The sequence below is a fragment of the Marmota marmota genome, unplaced genomic scaffold (assembly GCF_001458135.2).
Source record: "Marmota marmota marmota unplaced genomic scaffold, marMar, whole genome shotgun sequence".
Taxonomy (NCBI): Eukaryota; Metazoa; Chordata; class Mammalia; order Rodentia; family Sciuridae; genus Marmota; species Marmota marmota.
This window is the reverse complement of record NW_026000037.1, coordinates 49,450,722-49,470,363: the sequence shown is the minus strand read 5'-3', so window position 1 is coordinate 49,470,363 and position 19,642 is coordinate 49,450,722.

Below are 19,642 nucleotides of genomic sequence, written 5' to 3'. Positions count from 1 at the left end.
GACACCAGTAGATATTTTTTAAAAAAAATTTACATAAACCAGTTTCCATAGAAGAAATGGAAGTATTAAGGATTATCCCCTGAAAAAGCACCATGTCCAGATGTTTTCATACCTAATGTCTACCACACTTTTCAAACCCAAAGTTTGAACACTTAGATTAAATAGACAAATTCCTCAAAAAATCCATTTAAATAAACTCACAAAAACAGGGAAAAATAATAATCTTGTCTATTATGGAAATTGGTTTGTTATTTTTAAAACCCTTTTCAAAAAAGATCTTCATGCCCAGATGGCTTCACAGGAGAATTCTTCTAAACATTTAAGAAATAAATAATACTAATATTACATAAACTCTTTAAAACAAAGGGAAAAGAAGGAGTATTTTCCAGTTCATTTTACAAAACCAGAATAACTTTCATACAAAAATCTGATAAAGTTTTCTCATGAAAAGAAAACAACAGGTTAATCTGACTCGTGAATATAGATGAAAAATCCTCTATAAAACACCACCAAATCAAATACATCACCTTATATAAGGAAAAATACAGTGTAGATAAACAAGTTGTATTCTAGCAATTCTGTGTCAGTTTAGCATTTGCAAAACAATTTGATGTAATTCACATTACCAGAAATAAAAAGAGAAAATCATGGGATTGTTTCAATAAATGTTAACAACACACTAGTTGGCATTCAAAACCTATTTATGATTTTTTTAAAGCTTTCAGAAGCAGTAATGAAGGTAAAAACAGAATTAAATTAGAAAACAAAGCAAAAAACAATAGGACTAATAAATCAAAAGTACAACTTTTAAAAGAAACCACAAAATTACTAGCTAAGAAGAAACAATCTATAAAATAGAGTTGGAAAACAAACTGAAATAGGAAACTAAAACAAGGTGACTGAAAATTCTCAACAAATATATTTGAAAATCTAGAAGAAATAAGTAACATTTTTAAGAAAATATAATTTTTAAAAAATTGACACCAGTAGATTTTTTTTAAAAAATTTACATAAACCAGCTTCCATAGAAGAAATGGAAGTATTAAGGATTATCCCCTGAAAAAGCACCATGTCCGGATGTTTTCATACATAATGTCTACCACACTTTTCAAGAGTGGTAATTACAATGCTATGTGAATTGTTCTAGAGGCTAAGGCGGAAAAGAAAATAATATTCTAAATACTGTGTCCTTATAAAGTGAGCATAACATCAATAGCTAACTTGATACAGATGGAAGAAATATAAAAAAGGAAAGTTATATGGACTAATTTCACCTATGTGTAGTAATTTTTAAATTCCAAAAATAAATGGAATACTAGTAGAATTCAATGGCATGTTTAAACCATTAATAACACACTATGACCAAATGCAATTTATTTCAAAATTGTCAAGGGTGTTCCATATTAGGAAATCTACTAATATAATATAATGTATTAAGAAATCTTAAAAAAATATTTTATAAAATCCATGCAATGTATATGTGTTTGATAAAAATCTATACCTATTCCTCATAAAATTCCGTAAAATGGAATTAATGCATTATATGTTTATATCAAATATGCAAAGGAAGAAGACTAAATGGTGACAAGAACATGAACAATTGGAAGTCTCATATACTCTTGGTGGTAGCATAAAATGAAACAAACACTTAGGAAAATAATTTGGCAATTTCTTACAGCTAAATGTACATATACACTTATGTATGTGTAAAATAGAAATATGTAAACAGATATGTGTTAGATCCTCAAGGAAGGGCCCAGGGTTGCATGAACTCTTTGGCAAACAGCCATACTTGACAATCATCTACTTCTCTAGACACAGGTTGACATTATCTGTTGATGGAATATATATAAAATACAGATGTATACAGCAACCTAAGTCACCATGCACAGGATATTGGTTAAAAGAATCAAGTTAAATGGACAAAATGGAGACTACATTTTCATTAAATTATTTGAGCAAGGATGTCTTTAGTTGTTTTCATACTAGCCAAAAAATTGGAAAAACAACCCTAATGTCCATTAACAGTAGAATGGATAGAAATGTTTGTATGTTCTTTAAGTCAGGTTTTTCATTGCTGAGACCAAAAGACTTGATGAAAATGCTTATTTGGTTCACAGTTTCAGAGGTCTAATCCCATAAATAGTTGAGTCCAAAGCTCTAGGTCCAACGTGAGGCAGAATATCATGGCGGAAGCTGGTGTAGAGAAAGAAAGCAGCTCTGAACATGGCAACAGAGAGGAGGGGGGGGGGGCAGGCACTGTGTTCACCAAGGACAAAATATAAACCCTCCAAGGTTTAACCCTATTGACCAACCTCCTCCAGCCACACCCTACCTAACCAACCTGCCTACAGTTACCATTCAGTTAATCCTTATTACTGGATGAATCCATTGATTAGATTACAACCCTTATAATCTAGTCATTTCCCCTCTGAACATTCTTGCATTTTTTGACACATGAGCTTTTGTGGGACACCACATATCCAAACCATAACATATATTCACACAGTGGCATATTACCCAGCAATACAATAATGAAACAACATGGATAAATCCAACAAATAACATGTTTCAGGAAAGAAGCCAGACACAAAATAGAACTTACTACATGATTCTATTTATATAAAGTTTAAGAATAGTACAAACTAAGCAATGGCTGCAGAATAGCTTAGTGGTTGCCTCTGGGGGAGGGAGGTGTAGAATTTGAATAGAAATAGGAACAAGAGAGCGTACTGACATGGTGGAAATGTTCTGTTTCTTGATTAGGGTGTGCTGCATACATTTATCTAACATCATCTAAATGAACACTTAAGATCTGTGCATTTCACATTATATAAACGATGTCTTATAAATGTCTTATAAATGCATTTAAGAATGTAAAATATTTGAGTAAAACAAAATGAAACTTCAGTGGGATATCATTTCTAATTTAAAAGCTTAAGAATACCTTGTGTTGACAAGGATATGAGTCTACAGAACTTTTCAAACATGGCAGATGAATGTGCAAAATATTACTATATCTCTTACAAAGGGGAATTTGATAGTATTTACCAAAACTACTCAACAGCACCAGTTCTAGAAATTCATCCTATGAATTTCTAACACATCCAGAAACTAAAAACTACATATAAATTAGTTTATTCTTTGTGGATATTGATCATCCACTGTGAAAAATCAGAAACATCTTAAATACCCTGCCATAGAATACTGGTTGAATCAATCAAGTTATATCTACTAAAATGAAGAATTATGTAACCATTATTTTAAAATGAGTATCTGTTCATACAGTTCCAATTGCTTTTACGTATCATTATTGATATGGTAACTTTGAAATTCCTTTGTGTGTGCTGTGGAAGAGAACAAATGAGTAAATTACATTTGAGTTTGTAAGAAAACAGGGTTCTCATTGTACAAGAAGGTAAAAACCAATATGGAATAGGAAAGGTGAGGAAAGACAGCACAAATTTGAATTGTAGATATAAGTATAAATATGCATGTACATGAATATATGTGTGTTTATGTACTTAATATATTGCATTATTCCATCACTGTGACATAATACCTAAGAAAATCAACTTTAAGAAATACAGATTTATTTTGGCTCATGGTTTCAGAATCACTTGACCCCATTGCCATGGGTTTGTTGTGAGACAGGGAACATGTGGTAGAACAAAATTGCTCAATTCATGGCAGTCAAGAAAGAAAGAGACAGGACCTAGGGATAAGATACACCCTTTAAGGACATTTCCCCAGTTGACCTATTTCTTCAAATAGACTGTACTTCCCAAAGTTTTTACCACCTCCTAATAGCCCCACCAGCTAGGGACCAAGCCTTCAACACATGAGCTTTTGGGGGACATTCCAGGTTCAAACCACAGTGTGATATCACACACACACACACACACACACACACACACCTTAGTTTGAGGTACTATTTTTTACTAAAAAATCAGAAACTCCTTGAATAAATGCTCAATCTAATTCCTCAATTACATAAAGGACAAGGTTAATTTGAAACATTTTGTGGTGAGAGAAAATAAAATGACGGGGACAGGTACAAATAGGATAATGTTACTAATTGATGGACCTAGAATGAACACTTCTTAGAACTCTTCTTTCAACTTTTTCGTTGATTCTAGTTTTCACTATCTAAAAAATTCTTAAATACTCATTACCACTTGTAATTGCTAAAATATCAACTCATTACTCTATAATATGACAGATGTGGGAAAAGAAGCAGGCATATTTTAACTTTTTTGGTACCAATTGTTATTCAGAGTAACCAAATCGTTGATAAGAGAAAGATTTTTTGATAGGATTTCAACTAAATATTAAAAATGAAATTATAGAATTTTAAAAATCACCATTTTGCACACTCTAATAAAATAATAGAGCTTGGGGCTGGGGATGTGGTTCAAGGGGTAACACACTCTCCTGGCATGCGCGGGGCACTGGGTTTGATCCTCAGCCCCACATAAAAAAAATAAAATAAAGATATTGTGTCCACCGAAAACTAAAAGATAAATATTAAAAAATTCTCTCTCTCTCTCTCTCTCAAAAAAATAATAATAATAGAGCTAGACAGTTGTGATTAAAAGTTTCTAGAATCATTAGGGGGAAAAATGGATGAGGAATTCAGACTGGCCACATGGGAACCTGCTAATGGTTACATTGTGTGATAGAATGTACCACCCAGGCTACTCCTGTCTAAACAATCAAAACTCAACCCATGAAACCTCTCAAACTAAATATGAGGTAATAATGAACATGGGGAGCTAGGAACCAAATGCAAAATGTGCTATATTCTACAAACAGTTTCCCTATCAGACAATTGTTTAAGCAAAAAAAAAAAAAAAGAACAGATTTGTTATAGAATAAGAGACACAGTAAAGACATATCAATCAAAGGAATTGTGGACCTTATTAGGAACCTGTTTCAAACTTTATAAACTCATTTTGATCAAACTGGAGACATTGGAAAATAATTTGGGTGTTAAATGATATTAAAGAATAATTGTTAATTGTTTAGGGTGTAAAATGACCTGATATAGGTATAAAAACATACATATATGTGGGATATATGGAGATAGATGCATATTAGGAATTAAGAAATTATATAGATTTGCTGTCAGTTACTCCAACCAATCACTGCCTCCGAAACAAACAGCGAGGCAGAGTAGATAAGACAAAGTTGGCAAAACGCTGATACTTATTGAAGTTGGTTTGGGTGGTGAGTGATCTCACTGGGAACATGGATTTCGGAAGAGAGGTGTACCTTTCCCCTCAGTGGGAGCCCGAACCAGAGCACAACAGGATGAGAAACAGTGATGGATCAAGGATGACTCATGAGTCTTCAACAGTTGGGTAGAATAGTCAAGGTGCTACATTAGGTAAGTGAGAGTCTTTACAGTTTCAACATTAAAAGTAAAGGTTCATGAGAATGCAAAAACACAAATTTCAGAATAGCAGTTAACCTCAGGTTGGGAGTCAAAAGGAGAAGGAAGGGAGACTAAGTACAGGGTTTTAATTCTTATGGTATTTATTTATTTATTTTTAAAAAATTGTTCTAATCGGTTGTATATGTTAATAGAATGCATTTTCACACAACATACATAAATGGAGTATAACTTCTTGTTCTTCTGGTTGTACATCATGTAGAATCACACCGGTAGTGTAATCATATATGAACATAGGTAATAATATCTGATTAATTCTACTATCCTTCCTACCCACTCCCTTCACTCCCCTCTGCCTAATACAAAGTACCTCTATTTTTCCCTAACACCACATCCTCTTATTGTGAATTAGCATCTGCATATCAGAGAGAACATTCAGCCTTTGGTTTTTGGGGATTGGCTTATTTTGCTTAGCATGATATTCTCCAGCTTCATCCATTTACCTGCAAATGCCATAAACTTATTCTTCTTTTAGGCTGAGTAATATTCCATTGTGTATATGTTCCACATTTTCTTTATCCTTTAATCTGTTGAAGGGCATCTAGGTTGGTTCCATAGTGTGACTATTGTGAATTGAGCTGCTATAAACACTGATGTGGCTGTGTCACTGTTGTATGCTGATTAACTTCATATTTTAGGGTTAGTGATCAATAGATGGGTGTTTGTTTAATTATGTCTTTATCATCTTTTCTCCTTCTCCTTCTTCTTCTTCTCTTTTCCCCTCCCCTTCCTCCTTCTCCTCTTCTTCTTTTTCCTTCTTTTTAAGCTTAATCAATAAGTTCTGTTGCTTCCAAGATCAGAGAAACCCATTATCTGGTAGCTTAAAATTATGAATCCAATGAAGAGCATCTTCAAATTTGTGTTGATATTTAAACTGTTTTGTAATTTAAATCACATTTAATGTTCACTCAAAATAAGTTTAAATGTAATTTATGATGGAAAATTACTTGTTTTTTCATTGTTAAAGCAATAATAAAAATGTTGATAAGCTAAAGTACAAAATAAAAATATAACACAAATTATTACCTAATGTGAAGATATAATGTTTTGTTATATTTTCTCTGAATTTTTAACTTAAAATAGTAAGCAAAGCATTAGAGTTTCAGCAAATACAACGTATATTCAATCTCCATATCTACTTTTTCAATCCTTCCCAGGAGTTAAAACTACCCCCAAAATAGTGTTGATAGTTCCCATGAACCATTAGTCTTTAGGTTACATATATGTAATATAAACCTACACACCATAATATTTTGTGTCTTTTAAGATTTTACATGAATTGTATCCAATTTTAACTGATTTATATATTTTATGTTGCTGGAATCATGCCCAGGGTCTAGGCAAGTGTTCTACCACCAACATATACCTGTACCCCAGTGTCCTATTTTATCTACAATTTCAAAATCTTTAATATGTTAATACTTCCTTTGATTTTAAATCCTCAAATCTTTATTCATTATGACTCATAAATATGTACTTTCCATTCATGGAAATAAATCAGTTTATTCTCAACATCTCTGCCATTACAAACAGTGAAAATACAAACAATAAAAAGTTACAAATTCACAAGTTTCTCTAGACTATACATCAGCCAGGAAATTGCTGATGTATCAGGATTGCTAATCTTCAATTTCCTAGGTTCAATAAATGTCAAGGTTTCGTATTCACATTGAGATACCGAATATATGAAACTGCACACAAATAGCAAAATGACAGATATCTAACAGAAGGTTGCCAAAGAAAGTTAAAAAAATATGTAGAAAAATAAAATGAAACATCAATTATTATTATATTACTGACAATCAGACAAATGTGGATTTTAACAATGATATTATTTATAGCAAGATATTGGCAAAAAGAGGAACCTCTAATGGCATCAAGGCTGGTGGGTTTTGTTTGAAAACAGAACATCATACACAACTAATGGGAATGTAATGATCTCCATGTCTGCTTTAATGTCTTGAATGTATCATAATAAATTACACAAGAAATAAGGAACAAACAGAGAGAAGCAAAGGCTACCAAGTTCCAAGCTGGTTATGAAATACCCATGAAGGCAGAACAATGGTAACAATAATTGTCTATGATTTGTAGCTGCTCTGGTGATTCCAGGGACACTCATAACAACTTAGTTCCTCTCATCAGCATGAACACTCTCCTGGTATGATAAATGCCTACACAGGTTGTATTTCATATATTTATGTTTAATTTGACTTTAATAATCTGCAGGTTGGAGTGTTTAACAGCACATGGGTCCACACGTACTTTAGAGCTGCTACCGTGATCCTTGCGTCTTAGTTCACATCTTCAATCTTATTTCAACCTCTCTTACCATCTTTTTTACTGCACCCATCTCTCCCTTCTTCTGTTACCTGAGAGGAACAGTTAATTTCATAAAACAATTTTGAAGATTGAAAAAAAATAGCAGTTTGGGGTGTTTCCCAATAATTCATTTGTAAAAAGATGAAAACTTGAATTAAGAAACAAATAGAATCAGGAAGGAAGAGGCAGGCAAAACGTTAAAAAGATGGATGGACACAAGAAGGGAATACAGCAGCTACATCTTAGATTCCTGGTTCAGCATCTAAATGGTGTCATGTATCAAAGAATAAATACCAAATAAGGAGCAGTGTTTAAAGGCTGGAAGGAAAACAGTAAGTTTAGTTTAGCACATATTAAAAAAAAAGTTATATATCACTTCCATCCCATGAGAGTGATTTTGTTTTGTTTTGTTTTGTGAGAAGTCTTGTTGTCTCTTATGAAAGAATGGCGGAACAGATAGGATTTTAGTGGACTAAGAAGAGACAAGAAAGTGAGGGTGCAGGTAACAAGAGGACCACTGTGGTCCTTCACAGTGTGCCAGGAAGAGAGGGAATGAGGGCAACAGTGAGGTTTGCGCATAAGAGGAACACAGGGCAGTGGTGTGCAGTAGAGAGGTGGGTAGAGAAGCCATACCAGAAGATGAGACAGCTTACGAATTGCTCAGATCAAAGTAAATAGCAGGGAGAAGTTGATAAACAGAAGCAAGGGGCAATTGTTTGTTAACTGAATATTTGTTGGTTGATTTAAGATGAGATGAAGAGAACAAATTCGTATGTTCTCTCAGTCTTGGCAGACCACATGGAAAATTAATTGGAAAAAAAATGAACATTAAAAACAAAATTGTACTTTCTCTTCTTGCAGAGAGTACCAAAACAGGGAAGAGAAGCACAGAAGTCATAATCAAATAGCATCCCTCCTGGCCACATATGTCAAATTACGTGGGTGACAAAATTCTACTTTAAAAACAATACAATGTCAGAGACTTTCATAGGGCATAATAAGAGTTTCAATCACACCATGCTGAACACTCATTTAGGAGTTTTCTCTTTACACATGATTTCCCCCAGGGAAATTACAGGTTACTGCCAAGACAGAGAGAGCTTGTATCTCTTCCCACCCTCCCACAAGGTTTTTTTGAGTGATCCCTCTCACTTTTCTAACAATTATAATTTTGTTCTTGCTGTTTGAAAGCATGTTCCTCTGACATCTGGAACAAATACACGGCATTTCTAGGAAACCAGCCTTTTTTTTTTTTCCAAGAAACTTACATTTATAGTAACACATCTTCCTTGAAAAATGCATGATACTTCAGTTTCTTCCATCTAGAGAAATTGAGCATGGTACCACAGCGGGTCAGCATGGCAAGATAGAGATGAACTTTAAAACCTGGCAAACTGGGGCTTGAGTGTCAGCTCTGCCGGCAACTAGCTGTGTCCTTGCACTACTCCAAGCCTCAGGAAAGTGGCACAATAATCCCTGCTTCTGAGTTTGTTCTGACCAGCAGTGAGAAAGCACCGTCCAACCTCATAGTGCAATACCTGGCACAGAGAACCCTTTTGATAAATGAAATCCTCCATGACATAAATTATATTAAGACAACTAATAAGAAGTTATGTTTCCATTGCAGTTTTGCTGAGGCTTTGGATGATAGGAACCTAGTTCTAGGAAACCTTTATAAATCCAAAAAAAAAAAAAAAATAGCCTATTACATAAAACCAGTACATTCAAGATGAACACAGTTATTTTCATTAATAAATGGTATCCACTTTTTTTTTAACTGTTGCTGTACAAATCACCACAAACTGAGTTGTTTTCAACAGTACAAATACATTACCCTACAGTTCTGCAAGTCAGAAATCCAAATGGGTTTTTGTGGACCAAAAATCAAGATGCTGGCGGGGCCATGCTCTCTGTGGGAGTTATGAAGGAGAATCCACGCCCACACCTTTTCCAGATTCTAGAGGCAGTGTTATCTGGCCCATGTCAGCTGTCCTCAAAGCCTGTGACTGCAGTCTCTGTTCCCATCTTTTCTTTCTGGCCCCAGAACCTCCCATGTCCATTTTATAAAAACTTTTCTGTTTACATTGAGCCCACCTGGATAATCCAGGAAAATCTCCCCAACTCAAGATCCTTCCTCACATCTTCACAGTCCCTTCTCCAGGCAAGGAAACCCACCCACAGTTCTGGAGATCAGGACACGGACTGGTTTGGGAGGGGCTGGGATCCAGCCCACCCAAGACAGAGTACACAGACAGGACATAGAGAAAGTAAAAGTTTGACGGTAAACAGCGTAAGACATATCGTAGAATGTCATCTACATGAGAAACAAAAAGGAAATGCCGTGATTTAAACTGCAAGCATGATACTGGAATAAGATAAGAACCAAGTTTTGCTGTTTATTTACAGCTGATCAGGACTGGAGCAGAAATGCAATTACCAGTTTTACAAAGTGAAGTAGGGGATGGATTCTGTGGAGCAAATATTTAAATTACAAAAATAATAGAGAGGGAAAATAAGTCTGAAAAATAAAGGAATTACAACTGTGTCGCCTAGGAGGGGGGAAATAGCATAGATCTTAATAATTAGTTGCAAGGGTGTGAGGTGTGGGCCAGAGATAATTAGCAGGGAAGGTTGATCATGTACTCTCCATGTTCACAGAGAGCTAAAAAAAAGAGGAAATGAGCCAAACTGCAGTGAGAAGCTGGGCTTTTAAAAAAGGAAGTTCTTGACCATGAAGATCAGACTACCAAGGGAAGCTGTGTAATCTCCATCCTTAAAGAGCTTTAAAAATAGTATAAACAGCCATCTGCACAAGATGATTTATGCATTGACCTTCAGGAGGCGGGCCCGATCATCTCATGAAGTCCCTTCCAAGTGTGGGATTCTATGATTTAATCAGTATGTGATTTTTCTCAGCTCTACATTTTGTGAGATAACCAGCAGATGGAAGCCACAAATTCCCCAACATCATACCAAAATCATGGTTCCTCACACTGGTAGGGCCCAGTCAAGCTTGCCAAATTGGCATCCATTGTAAAAATCATTGAAGGACCCACCTCAAACATTTATTTATCTCCTCGTGGGTGTCTGGACCACCCACGTCTGCAAAATATAGGTAATCCTTATTTTGATTTATGTGCATTTAGCTTTGACATGGCATAAAATGAAAGTTGCATGCATTGAAAGTATTTATCTGGTTTTGGAACCTGAGATGGCAGCTCTCAAAAAAATGTTATCAGAGATTTACAAACCCTAGTCTAAGCAGAAATGAGGCTGATTGGACACTTACTGTGAAAAGATTTACGGCTCACTGTGCCTTAGTGCTTCTCACTTAGATAACAGATGCAGCTCTCTGTATATGTTCATTAGTTCATCGAACGGATATTCGAGCGCTGACTGTATTCTAGGTTTAGTACAAAGCACTGGAGAATGCAGCCATGGGGCAAATACTGTCCTTCCCTCACAGAGCTTAGAGTCTCTTCCAAATGGACAAGCCATTTTGATGCAGTAGTAAAAGCTGTAATGGTATTAGGCACACAGTGCTATAGGATAACGCAGGAGCAGCCACCAACGCAGTTTCAGTGGACCTGAGGGGATTTTCTGGAAGAACTGATGCCCAAGTTGAGATCCAAAGGATCCTGCGAAGCAATTTCCAGGAGAAATGAAAAGTGTAAAAGTATTTCACAGAGAGGGTACAGCCTGGCCCAGAGGCTAGAATGCTAGGGCATGGGAAGTGTAGTCATTGGATATAGCTGGAGCGTGGAGAGTGGAAAGGGAGCATAAAAGGCAGGTGGGAGAAAAGAGAGCAAAGGAAAGTCAGGAAGGGAGCTTCAGAGGTCATGAGAATCCTCGAAGACTATGCTAAAGCATTCCGGCTAGATATGAAAGTAATAAGCAGCCTTTGAACATAACAGATAAAATTCGCCCTTTCAAAAGGCTTATTATGACTCTTTTGAACTCAAAAGAAAAACATTTCCATCTGCTTCAGTAAAATGAAGGGTTTATCGGAAAGATAATGGAAATCCAAGTAGCAACTGAACACCCGAACAGAGTAAAGCAACATCCTGGGAGAGGAATGTCGGGGTCCTTCTTGGTCCATCTCTCATTGCTGCTCCTTTGGACTTCATCCTTCCTGTTTTTCTAGTTTATATTGATGGGAACCCAAAATTCTTGAATTTTAAGCTTTCAGGCTTGACTACCCAGAGTTAGACTGGCCTGATTCTCTTGTTCCAAAATTCAAAATCCCAATGAAAGGAATTAATAGATGCAGCTTCAATTTGGATGCTCCTTTTTGGACCAAGGAGCAAAAGCCGGAGAGCAGAGGTATACAGCAACAGAGAAGCTACACCTGCAGCCACCTGGATGGAGAAAGGGGCTCCTTCTCAGAGATATAAGGACTGTCTTGCAGATTAGTCTGCATATCCATGCAGCAACCTAGGTTTGCTTGATGGGGGAGACTGTAGGCAGGGAACCAGCATGGGGATGGATGTGGGTGTGCAGCTTGTACCTGGGTCAATGAGGAGGGTCTCCACTGAGCCCAAGAATTGCACAGCCTCACTAGCCACAGCCCAGGGCAAGTTCTGCACTTCCATCAGGCTCCACAATCCAGAGAGCAGGTTTCTCCAATTGTGTTCTTTATTCAAAACTATAACTGCTGGCAGGTTCTACGCTCATATATGAATTTTCAATCAGCAGGCTCTTATTCAAATGGTTCTTTTGTTTCTTTGTGTTACTAAAAAAAGTATGACAGGTTGGCATGCTTGTTTATGTGAATGTCTGGAACTGAAATTTCTCATACTTTGGATCACTTTATAAGCTACCATATATAATGTTCTGTGAAAAAGGAAAATAATCTTATAGGTGTTAAATTTTTCCTTAAATTAGTGTTGGTACATGATGTATAGACCTTTTTATTAATGAATAATAATTTACCTCCCTCGAGTCTTCAGCAGATTTTAATTTCTGCCAATAGACACTAGGTTGAACCGTATTATGCAGTTATCCATTTATCCACTAGATGGCACCATACATCTTTTCTTCTAATTTTATCTAGCTAAACTAGCTTTTCAGAAATGAGATTTGTATTTTTGTTTTTGTTTATTGTTTTCCAAAGAAACTATGGCATTTTTGCACCATTTATTGAATATCCATTAGCATCACTACTTACTTGTGATACTTCTTTGCATCATATGCTGAATTTTAATTTATGCTAGATTTTATTTCCAGGGAATTTTCTTCCTTTATACATTGATCCTTATTAAGAACCCCTGCTATTTAAATTTTTCTTCTTTTACAATACTTTTCAATACCCAGTGTAACCACCATTCTTCCTCAAGTATCTCTTCATTTTCAAAATATTCCTTATCCAATTAATTTGTTCAAATAAAATGCAAGTCCATTAAATATTGTTTAAAAGGAAAGAAAGAAAAAAAACACACTGGCCCTTTTATTGAAATTGTCAATAAGCTCAACAATAGCAATAACAATAATAAATTTATAAGTTAGTTTTGGAGGAAGTTATGTCTTTATATTTATTTCCTTCAGTAAAACAAATATTTCTGAACCAGTGATATAAATATACAGAGTTCATGGTATATGTGTATGCACATGCATGTTCATGAAAGCAGAATAATTGCTATAACAGGAGAGGCATATTCAAACATTCTTTATAAGAGGAAAATGAAGAGTCTTTTCATATATATAGCATATTGCTTAAATATATTTATATAATCCAAATGAAATATTCTACTCCATTTAATACATTTAAAATGATTAACAAATGAGAAAATACTCATAATAAAAGGTTAAATAGAGTTTATGTAAAATTATACAAGACAACAATTTTGTTTAAAAAAATAGAAGAAATATACTAACACTTTCTTTTGAAGGCACAATTATAACTGATTCATATTTTCTTTGTACATTTCAGGATTTTTCACATTTTCTACAGTGACATGTATAGTTTTTCTACAATCAGAGATGAAAAACTAAATTCTCAAATTTTCAAATAATTTGGCTTCATAGAGATTGTAAAAGATATGACATTTTCTTAAACAGAGTAAATCATTGCTCAATTTTTAAGAATAATTGTTTATTAAATAAATACTCTAAGTGATATTCAAAGTAAGGAAATCTTGCATAGCTTAAAGAGGAACTATCTCTGATAGTTTTTCTACCCACGTTCTCCAGTATTGGCCTCTGGGAAATTATGTGACTTATGCTGGGTCACAGTTATCAGAAATGCTCATGTAGGACATTCTTTCTCACGTCCAACCTGTCAGACTTTCCCTTGAAAGAATCTTCACCTTTCAGAAAGAGACAAAATTCATAAGTCCTTAGAGATTCTGCCATCAAGACCACTTTACCCTCTTAAAAACTGCCACTATTCCAAAACATATTTTGTTCATATGGATTATATCTATGAATATTTAATATATTCAAAGTTAAAACAAATTTCTAAATAAGTTAAGAGAATAGTCCAACTAAAGGTTAGAAAAAATAATAATTTTTATGAAAAAGACCATCTTTTCCAACATGGGAAAAAATATACGTAAAGGTAAGTGGCATAGTTCACAATTTTTGAGATCTCTAATTTCTGACTTGAAAGAAGTTAACTGCATCCCCAAGTCAACTTCTGTACTCAATCTTTATGCTATTGTATGTTAGATAGCTTCTGGAAAACTCCACTATACACTTGCTTGTTTGACAAAAGCAAAAATGGCAAATGACATCTTAGTATTGTTATGAAAATAGTTATAATCAGAAAAAGATCTTGGGGGAAACTCAGTGATTCTCAGATCACACTTTAAGCTTCATTGCTTCACTGAATTAAACTTATTACCATCACCCCCTGTTCTTTCTTTCTCTCTTCCTTTTTTAATATATTGAACTAAAACTGAAACATAATGAGGAGAATAAGAACACTAGCATAAAAATCATGGTCCTTGCCAACATGGAACAACTGGGAGAATATGTAAAGCTATATCAATATGTTATTCGCAGGCAAAGAGGCTTGTTGAGAATATCTGTAGACCCGCACTACTTGGTTGCTCCTTGTTATGTTTTAAGAAAATTAGCTTAAAATTTAAAAGAGATGCACTCTTTCTATTTCTCCCTACTTCTTGGTGAGTTTGGGATCTCCATAGCTGATGCTTTCCAGTATCTGCTTTCTCAAGCCCCAGGAAGAGGGGCTTCTTCTAATTATGTAAACCTTCCCTTCACTTTGCTACCTCATGCATTTGAGTATATTCTTAGATTTTCACCATAACTACTAACCCGGCATAATCTCAATTTTAATTTATTTAAACATAAATTAACTTCTCTGTCCAATAACCACTATTTTTTTCAATTCATTTCCTGTACCTCAATTCCAACAGCCACTTTACCCTGCAACAAACACCCTCAATCTATCAATCCTGCAAGATTTCCCTAGTTTTTTCCTGCAATTTCACTCCCTTCCCCCATTATCCATCTTAAATTTGCCTCCAAATTCTTTGGCTCTTGTTTTATTAAATTCTATTGGGTAAAGTTCAATCTTGGATAAATTTCAATCTTGGCTAAATTCAACATTCTTTTGAGACTATCCTGGACAACATAGTGAGATTCCTTCTCAAAATTAATAATAATAATAATAATAATAATAATAATAATAATAATAAATAATCAACGTTCTGCCTACTCTGTGCCTATACTTGCATGGATGACCATTTCTCATCAATTATTTATATCAACACAGATGCCTGACCATGAACACAACGAGGGCGTTGAACATGCCCAGTGATTATATTGAATTTTTCTAAGTCGTTTATGGTTCTACTCCCCCATGAAACTTTTCTACCTTCTCTGTCCTCAAATTCCAATACCCCACTCTCAGTTGATGACTTTTCCTCCTGCGTAAATAAGAAAACTGAATCAACCAGAAGACACCTCCACATCCACCCACCCACCTGCGTGTGTGCATGTGTGCTTCACTCCCTTTACGGACTATGGTTGAGCCATCCATGTTTCTAAGGCCAACCCCTGCAATATGTGCTACAGTCCATCTGCTCTAACCTATTCAAGTCATAGCTCCAGAAATTCTCTCTACTGTCTCATCAATTTATTTCTCTCTTTTATTTCTCTATTCCTTCATTAAAAAAAAAAAAAAACTTTCTTCTTCCTATTTTTCAGCTATTGCACTTTTTTTTTTCTTTTCCTTAAGAAAAAAAAAAGAAGAAAACAAAAATCTCCTTGATAGAACTAGCTACACTTGACCAACGGACGGTCTCTAATTTATCTCTTCCTGACCTCTACCGAACCTACTCTAATCACATTTTTGTTTTTTATTTTGTTCTCCAAATTTGCTCTTTCCGTGTTCATCAGTAACCTCCATATTGCCAAATCCATGGGTCAATTCTCAGGCCTTGTCTACCTGGAGCTATTGGCAGCATTTGGCAGAGTTTGTTTTCTCCTTCTTCAAAATAACCTCCCCTTGGATTCCAGATGCTCTGTTGTCCTGATTTCCCTCTGTGGGGTAGCTCTGAAGGAAGCAAGGAGAAGAATGTTGGTTGAACTGGAATTCTACAGATCTCTGTAGTCACTCAGAAGTCATGTCAGGGAGAAAAGTAGTTAGAGAGGTTCAGGTGGCTCACCTGGGGTTGAAAGAATAATTGACCTTTGTGTGTGAGAAAATATCCCTGGAAGATACTGTGGGTGGACAAACAGATACTAGCATTTAACACATCAGGCTCTGATGATCAGGGATCCAGGCAAGAGGCCAAGGGGTGCAGTAATAGTAGGTAAGAGTAAAAATCAGATTGGAATGTGATCGGAAATCCCAACTTTAGTTTGTTATCAGGATTGGACCAATGGTAATACCACACATGTATTTACTACCTAACTTTTGTAAGTGGCTTTCCAACCTATTATTTTATTTCTTTACAATAGCCCTGGACAACATAGTTACTTTTTGTCCCAACTGCATGGATGAAGAAAATTACACAGACAGTTTTTATCAGAGTTGAGACTAGAATCCAGATCCAAGAAAACCAAGAAGCAGCTCTTAGGCAGCATCAACGAAGGCACTAATACAAAAATCCCAGGCAATGGAGTCAGAAGCATCAGATGGTTTGGTCCAGAAAGACTGAGGAATCATGAGATCTTGAGACTGGGTGCCAAATATGACTGGGTGTAGGGCTGCGTAGGATTAAGTACCAATAATGATAAGCCAGTGTCAGTGAAAGGGGCATGTCCCAAGAGCCAAAGCTCAAGTAGAAGCAGATGAGCTGAGCTGAGTTCAGATGGCGAGAGCAGCTTGGTTCATATGGCTGAGGGGACCCTACAGAAGTGAAGGAAGCTGAGTGATTTTTGACAATCATCTCAGTATAAATGAAACCACAGTTCCCTGTAGAAGCTCTGACATTTACCTCCTGGAGTCTTGGCCTCCAGCCTAGGGAAGAGGCAAATATTCAACTAATAGGATGGTCATTAGAAGCTGAGTGAGGGATAGGTAAGGTGGAATACTTTCCTATGTTTATCTTGATCATCTGAAAGATTTTAAATAGTTCATAGAAAGCACACAGCCTTTTAAACGTAGAGCAAAATAATCAACACAGTTATTTCTTTATCATGTCATTGTGACTTCTTCTTGGAGCAGGCTACTTGAAATTTCAAGCATAGCAGGTACATTGGACAAGCGTGACCCATGATGAAATCCTAACACCCCTGTTTTTGTGACTCACCCCCCTTTCACATGTGTTCAGCACAGTTGACATTCCCTTGTCAGTCAGTAGACATTCCCTCTACCAGTCCTTTGGTAGAGCTTTCACGAGTAAGTATCTCAGGACTTTTCTAGACTTGTTCAGATGACTATGTAAGGACAAGGACAAGTCCCTTTAGTAACAAATAAATTCAGTAGCTGGAATTCCTTGCCTAATCAGAAGCTGGAACTGATTCAGCACTAAGCCTCCTCCCGCCCTCTTGCTTTCTCTGCTCTACTGTGGACCACTTATTCTCTACTTCTCCATTTTTGCTTTCCCCTCCTAACGTGTTCTTCACAGCTTGCTAGTCAGTTTCTGGTCTGGAGCCAGAGCTTGAAGAGAGACATAGTAAGGGGGCTAGAAAAAGTCCTTCTCGAACTGGCTTTGAGCTTTCTGAGCCTGGCCAATGTTTGCAAGGTCGGTCCTTCATTGGCAGTTTCATAGGTATCCTGAAGGGTCTCTGCTGGGCCCCTCCTCTCTAATCCTGAAGTCCTGGGAAGATGCATCCTACTGTGGGTAATCAAGGTAGGGGACTGACCGTCCCAGTTTTATCCAGAAATATGCTAAAGCACTAAAATACCCACATTCTGGGAAACCTCTCAGTTCTGGGTGAACCAGAATGGCTGGTCATCATACTTGTGAATCCTTCTACAGCCCATAATTACCTGGCATCATCTCCAGCTTCTGGCTTCTGATCCTTCATCCTTTTATGGTTCCATTGGACAAACTCATGTTGAACTCACACTGACTCACTCACTAAAGTGCCACACACATCTCGCCCACAGATAGTGTTTCTTCGTTCTTTGAATCCTGGAGATGTACAATCTCCATCCTGCCTGGATTCAATATTCAACATATTCAACAATGTGATCCATAAGCACAGGATAAGCAGCTCCCTGTCCTCTCTCACTGCCTCTTTCATAGAGAGTCTCAGGATTGTCCTGGGCCCTGTAAAATGCTCTCCTTACCATAGCCTCTGAGAAGATTCAGCAATGGCCAAGGGGATTTGAGGGACATCCAGTTTGGGATTTATGAGAAGATGCATATTCCTCATATATGTGGGCAAGTCTACTGAACCCTTTATGATATATCTGGGGAGCCCATGAATTACGCAAACCAGGCAGTAACCTACCTTGCCTGGTCTGCTATATACTGAATGAAAATAAAGACTTTTTAATTAAATCACCTTTAAAAGAATTAATAATTATAAAATAAAAACATTAAATAAAAAATAATAAATTTTAATTAATTAAAATTTTAAAATAAGGATAGTACTTTACCATGTTGTCATATCTTTAACTTTTTAAAGATACAAATAGGGCCCTAGTCCTCTGAGAATCCCAACCTAACTTCAGCATATTTCAGGACCCATCAAAAAGATCCATGGAGATCTACCCTTATTAAACCTGGGATAAAATAGGATGGAGCAACTATTCCTTCCAAATAAATTATTTCAAAATTCTCCTGTTCATCACTTCTTCCCATTCTGAAATTGGTTGAGGTGATTTGAGTCATGGGAAGAGAATTTTGCATACTGCGATCTGGCTATGGAATCTCACATCAATTCTATCTTGGTGTCTCAGTCTCTAACTTTAATTTTAACACTCTATTACACAAGAAACAAAATAAAAACTAACCCAGTAGGTGGCACCTGCAGAAATATATGCAGAGCATGTGTGGCAGATTGTATTTTCCAAAAATGGCCATAGCAATATTTATGTTCCCACATACTCTCCCAGAACCTTGACATCCTTCCATCAAGCAGTGGAATCTATTCTCTTCCCTTTGAATATGGAACACCTCAGCTACTCACTTCTAACAAAGTGCATGTAGTAGAAGTAATGCTCTCTTTACTTCCTAGATGAGGTTTTAACAGCAAAGGGGAAACAATATTGCTTCTGGCTGGTGTTTCTCTCTCTCTCTCTCTCTCTCTCTCTCTCTCTCTCTCTCTCTCTCACACACACACACACACACACACACACACACGTTTTTAGGACCTAGTACAAGATGAAAATGAGCAGCCCTCTTTTCAAAATTAAGACATCCAAACCAGTAACAAACCCAGGACCCTCAAACATGCACAGATCACAAACTCATGAAGCCAGCTCTGCTTACCCTTTAAAACAAG